At 36.7% G+C, this 6,531-nt stretch overlaps 1 pseudogene; it reads right to left on the bottom strand.

Moving 5' to 3' along the window:
- Positions 1-4,581: 4,581 nt before the first annotated feature.
- LOC101592491 overlaps positions 4,582-6,531 on the bottom strand; it is a 13,412-nt pseudogene continuing 11,462 nt past the window's right edge.

Genomic DNA, 6,531 nt, shown 5'->3' with positions numbered 1-6,531 from the left:
AATAAAACTTTGAAAAGAAAGAAAAAAGAATACATGAGAGGGCTCCATGCAGTTGCAAATCCTAAAATATTTACTATATTGCTCTTTATAGAAAAAAATGAGTCTTGTGGCTTAAATGAATCAGGGTATATGTCAAAAGGAAGGCAAGGAACTCCTGTGTTGCATGGGGGGGTGCATAGATGTTTGAACAAAAGCCAAGTTTTATTGGAAGGAAGAGGAAGTGAAGGGTATTGCGTTGGGAGGCAGCCAATTGGTTTGCAGTGCCAGCCAGGTCTACTTATACTCTTCTTATTTTCTCCTCTTTTTTGAGATGTGTTTGTAGCTGCACACTGCCAACTGAAGAATTCATTGGCAATACATAATTGTACCAGAGATTGACAGGTGAGGAAGAAGGACAACAGATCTGCCAAGTATGAACTCTGTAGATACGATTTCTCAGAATTGAGGTTTCTGATTAGGAAGTACTTTCTTCCAGAATATTTTGTTTTATTTGTTTGCAAATAAATTTCCAGGTGATGATCAAGTCTTCTTTGTGGAGGTCTGGACAGAGTGTTTTCAGAACATAGACACAGATATGCTTTCTTGAGCACAGACAGACATATGTGTATACACAATGACAGGAAGAAAGAGACATTGTTAGCTGCTGTCTCAGACAACACTCAAAATGTAAGAGATTAAACTTTTATACATGCTAAAAATGGCTCCTATAATGAAAAGCTAATTATAGTTCCCAGCTAGCTTAGTTTTAGGTGAGTACAGGTTGTATTGGGACTGAGTTTGCATTGAACTCATAATATTTCTTTTCTTTTTCTTTTTTTGGCGGGGGCGGAACCGGGGATTGAACTCAGGCCTTTGTGCTTGCCAGGTAAACGCTTATTCTGCTGAGCCATCTCCCTGGCCCAATATTTCTAATTAGACCTGTGTCCCTTTTTCTTAGAGCCCTACTACTTTGAGGTTGTTATCTGAAGTAATTGGTTGTTATCTACCCCCAGGAACAAATCAGACTCCCTGGACACCCTTTGAGAGCAGGGTCTTCAAGCACTGTTTATGGCCTAAAAGAGCTTGTGCTGTGAATTTATGCTCACAGGCATGAAGACCTGAATAACAAAAAGCTACCCTTTTTTGAAGCCTGCAATACTATAAATTCTTAAAACTAATTCAAGATTTCATCTTTGTCCCTTTGCATAACTGTCAGGAGCAGTGTGAGTGAAACACAGCCTGGCTGTGACCTCAGAAATTCAGAATTGAAATTTGTCTTGCATCTTCTGGATATGTCAGACAAAGATATGGATTTTTCCTTGTCCTCTTATAAGACTTTTAAGGAGAAAATAAATATTAAGCAATTTAAAGAGATTAGGCTTACAGCAAGACATTTTTCATTCATTCATTCAACAAGTAATATATTTGCTACAGCAATCTATAGCAGGCCTAGTTTTTGAGGCATGAAGAGTGACAGGGGAAAAACCAGACAAAGATCTCTGTCCTCCAATGTTTTACATTTTAGTAGAATGGAATGAAGCTTTGGAATTGCAGTATCTGTATAATATTAAAAGCTGTAAATGGAAAAAGAACCAAGGAAATGGACGTAGGTAGAAAAGAGACTTCTAAGGATTGCAAAGCATTCATTGATTAGAAAGAGATTGAAAAAGAAAAGTGAGTGAGGACAAGGAAATCTAGGAGCATGAGGGGCTTTGTAAATAGCTTCAAAGGAGACAACAATGTACAAGTTCATCAGAGACTGACAATTAAGTGCAAGAAAGTCTGAGGTCAGCTACTAAATTGCATTACTTAGAGGTCCTTGTTGATTCAGGTTAAAGTAGGATTGAGGAAGGATTGATGGAGGATTGGGGAAGAGAGGATTTGACAGAACTTTGTTTAGGAGAGAGTGAGATAAGAGGATATAAATTGCAAAGTTCTATTAAAACAGCATTCTATAAAAGATATTAGTTACATGGTTCATTTAATTTGTGACATGAAATGTGCAACTACAAGTGAAAGCTACAGCCTGTTAGAGAAAAGTAATAGCCTTCAACAATAGGTCAATAGGTTTTTTTTCTTTCACCTGGAATTTTATACAAAGATTGTGTTTGAAGTACTGTAGTAGTAGAGGCCAAAATATTAGTTGATTAAAGAAAGGGAAATTTGTATCTGTCTTAATGATCTGACTGAAATGACTCAGAAAGGATGAGGACCGTGGGGCCTGGCTCCTTGCTGTCATGGTGAAACAATGGCTTCCATCTTGTCATCTAAGATGGCTACTCTAACTTGCTCCTGATTTCTACGTGCAGCAGGCAAAAAATAAAAAGTGCTGAACACTGCATTTCTGTCTTTTAAAACCATGATTTGTAAGTTTCATCTTCTCTCACTTCTTGTTGGCCAGAATCCAGTCACACAGCTATAACAGGCTGTAAGAAAGACCGAGAAATGTAGTCTTGTGTTGTGTAGCAGCTATGTGATCAGTAAGATTTTATGAAGAGACAGTTTGCACCTTCTGCCACAGGATTTTTTGAAAGCAACTGAACAGCAACTCTGGAGTAAAAACTTTGTACATTTTTTTCTGTAGAGTTAACTTGAATATAACTATAGTTAACAAATAATAAATAAACTATTGTGGGGTTTCATTTAAACTTTAATTTTTTCCTCATTAGAAGTTAGCAAAGGGTCACGCTGGTCATTTTCTGTGCTACAAGTCATTTCCTTGTGTCTGGTTTGTACTTTGTGTCTAATAACTGTGTAAAAATGTAATAATTTGCTAAAATGTACTTGTTTATGTTTTATAGCTTAAAAGTTCTTACGAACAATTACTTTTTGGCAAGGTACAACTTCTCAAGGTACTGCTTCTTAAAGTATAACTCCTCTTTTTCTACCTCATTTTGAATGATTTTTGTTGCTTGTGTTATTTCCTACTTCAGTATCACCCCAAATACTTACTAATTTAGCTCTATGGGACCAGAACTGCCCTGGTACTCAAACCAGACAGACATTAAAACTATAGATGAAGATCATTTGTGAAAATAGATGTAAAAATCCTAAAACACTTACAAACTAATATAATAGCATACAAAAAAGATTATACATAAGGATCAAATGAGACATTCCAGGAGTACAAATCTAGTTCACCATACAAAAATCAATCATTGTAATTAATGCAGCATATTAATAGGATAAAAGGTCATGTCTGTCATGGTTGATATATTGTGTCAGCTTGAGGTCTAGAAGCTTAACTTAGTAACTCAGCATTTATGTATCCTGGGGTATAAAGGATATGCCTTTATTGTTCTAGGATGTTGTTCATTGTGTCAACTTGAGAAATTTAAAAGTTTAACTAAGTGATTCAGCAAGAGGCTAGGGTCCTTACATTATAAACTTCCTCATCCTCTGCAAGAGGATGGCATGGAGATTGTGTGAGTGCTATACTGGGGAGGAGGTAACTTGCTTACAATATGAGGGAGGAAAAGAGGCTTGTTCTCATCCCCCCTTTTGCTCTTGTTTTTGCTGTCTTTTGTGTGTTGAAGTGTTGTCCCTGTGCCTTGCCATCCTGGGGTTAGAGCCAGCTGATTATGGACTGAAACCTCCACAAACTATGAGCAAAATATACTTTTCCTTCCTCAATGTTGGTATGGGGTATTTTGTCTCAGCAACAAGAGAAAAGTAACTAATACAATGTCAATGTACAAAAAACTTATCTGAAAAAAACTGAATATTGTAGCATGATAAAAAAACACTTAACATACTAGGAAAAGAAGGAAATTTTTATATATGTTCTATATGATAAATGCTATGTATGACAAAGGCGTTGGTAACATATCTAATCATGAAAATATGAAAGCTTTTTTTTCGTGAAATGGAAACAGAACAAGCATATCTCTTATTGCCCCTTCTAATTCATGTTCTCAAAATTTTGGTCAAAGTGATTAGGCAACAAAAAGGAAATAGGATATGATCATATACATAGAAAATCGCAGAAGACATATGAAAAAACTATTAGCATTAATATATGAGTTCAGCAAAGCTAAAGTTCACCAATTATTAAAAAAATATGCAGAGATCAATTGTTTCCATTAAAAGCTTAGTGGTTGTCCTTTGGCGAAAGCAATGACTTTCTGATGAAGATCTAAATGAAGATTTCACCCACTGTGTCACATATTCCTTGTATAGCACTGTAAAAATCCCCTCTATCTGTAATGTCTGGCTTTTCTTTTTAATTTCATGCTCATATGGAGTAGCCTAGTGATCTTGAAATGTTTGGACATGAATGAGGAGTACTCTTCTTTAACAAAGTTTCACTTGTATGTAGTGAAATGAGAAAAACACAGTATTAACTCAATGTAAAGAACTGTGTTTACTTTGAGAATATAGTCTTTCTATTTCTTTGTTTCAAAAATGTTCTATGAATTTGTTTTATTAGGATCTTTTTAAAAAAAGAGTCCTGTCTGATTTAATAAAAATTTTGTTTGGAAACAGTGGTTATGAGCCTGCAGAAGCAGTGCCCACTTGGGGTGCTGACAAATAGATTACAGGGTCCTATCTCCTGGGCCTTCCCTGCCAGGTTCAGTGTGTGTGTCTCCTGCTGCTCCCTGCTCAGGCTCTCTGCTGTCTCAAGAGCAATGCCCCTTCCTCATTCCCCTTTGCCCTTCTGCCTTGGGTGAAGCCTCTCTTCCAACTCAGCTTATCTTCATTCTTCCTAGGAAACCTGTCCAACTCAGACTGACCACTGTGCTTTCTGCCCCAATCTGAGTGGTACTCTGGCATTTCAGGTCTCAGATTCTTCTCTCTGTACCTTTTTGCTCTTTGTCATTGTTGTCCTGTGACTTTTCCCTGTATATCCCTTTCCAGCTCTCTGAGGACCTAGCTCTCATGAAGGTGCAGGGGGCAGAAGTTTCCTGTTTTCCATCTCCAGTGTTGACTTCCTTGCCGCTTTCTTTTTGTTATTCTGTGTTTCGTTCCTCTTCCTTTTCTGGTTTCTTAAGAAGCTTAATCCTAATTTCTGTCTCAACAGTTGTCTTTTGTTTATCTGCCTCTTCCCTCTTGTATCTTTCTTCTCATCTTTATCTTTTTTTTTCCTCTTGCAAGCATTTTTTTTCTAACTCCCTCCTCTCTCATTCTTCTTGCTCCCTCCTTCAAATTCTCTGCTTTTCTAATTTTCTATTTTTAATATAGTCCAAAAGAGTTGTGGTACTTCAACAAGTTCTCTTGTCTTTGCCTCTCTCTCTCTACCAGAAGAGTTTCAGGGTTGGTACTGGTTCTCTTCTTCTATACTGTTAGTTTCCCAAAACTTCTTATACTCTTAATCATCTTCAGTGCTCATCATCTTGGTGCCTGTCTTCTTTAGCTTTATCTTGATAATCTTCTGGAATGGGGCAAACTCTATCACTGCAGGATACTCCAGGCCATTATTGCCCATGAAGACATATCTATCAAAACAATCTTTGAACAGAAGGATGCCATCAGGATTCTTAAAATTAATGTATGCTCTCTAGTAGAGATGAAGATAAAGGCTGTGGTCTGTGCCAGCCACCTCAAAGTAGTCATGTGCAGGCAATGGGCACAGCTGCTCCTTCCGCCTCCGCAGGTGGAGGCCTCACCTCATGCGAGGTGGTCTTTGTTATTTTTAAACGTATGTTTATTAAATGCATTACTTGGCAAAATGTTTAAATTTATTACTTGATAAGGTTAAAATTTAACAAATAGGGTTAATTAATAAAGATGGTTTAATTTTTGAAAATTCACTTGAAGAAGTTGAAGTCTGGAAACTATATGTGGAAGCTACATTAACTGTTTATTATGTATTTAAGGCTAATTTCCCCTTACTACATATAAATTTATTTTTCATCTCCTCCATCTTTTTATCTTCTTTTTAGTTTACCTGACAAGTTTGTCTCCTTAATTCTCTTTTGTTATGCTACACAAATGTTGCAGTGGGAAGAATTAATAAATAATTTAAACGATTCAAGATTGGTTTGCTTGCAGTCTCGGGGTCATTCTTCTAAAAGAGAGAGGTTGTAGCTTGAAGGATACATACCTTGAATATTTTAATGGTCAAAACAGAAAGAATCAGTTAAAAATGGGAAAGTGTTTGATTTAGTAAGAAGAAGGAATTCATAAAATGGAGAAAATTAACCTCAGAACTGAGATGAAACATGCAGTTTCTGTCCCTGTGGAATCCTTGCCAAGTCAACTCATATCTGCTCAGATTTTAGATGTGGAAGCTGGGCTTCATCACTCCTGAACAATCGTAGCCATCCAACTATAACATACTTGGATAGTCTGCCCTGAATTCCCATAAGGTTTTTACATCACTGTGAACTTTGCTTCACAGCTTGTTCATGAACTTTCCAAGTTCTCTAAGTAGGGACTATAAATTAGCACTGACCCATGGGACTTAAAAAATGTTATTTTCCAATAAAATTGTGACCCAAAACAGCATAGTTTAAAATATGTCCTGTAGGCTCAGTAGAATAAGCACTTCCCTGGCATACGCAAGGGTCTGAATCCAATCCCCAGTTCTGCCAAAAATAAATAAATAAATAA

This window comes from Octodon degus, unplaced genomic scaffold (assembly GCF_000260255.1).
Source record: "Octodon degus isolate 3935 unplaced genomic scaffold, OctDeg1.0 scaffold00016, whole genome shotgun sequence".
NCBI classification, from domain to species: domain Eukaryota; kingdom Metazoa; phylum Chordata; class Mammalia; order Rodentia; family Octodontidae; genus Octodon; species Octodon degus.
This window is presented reverse-complemented; position numbering and strand designations above follow the sequence as displayed.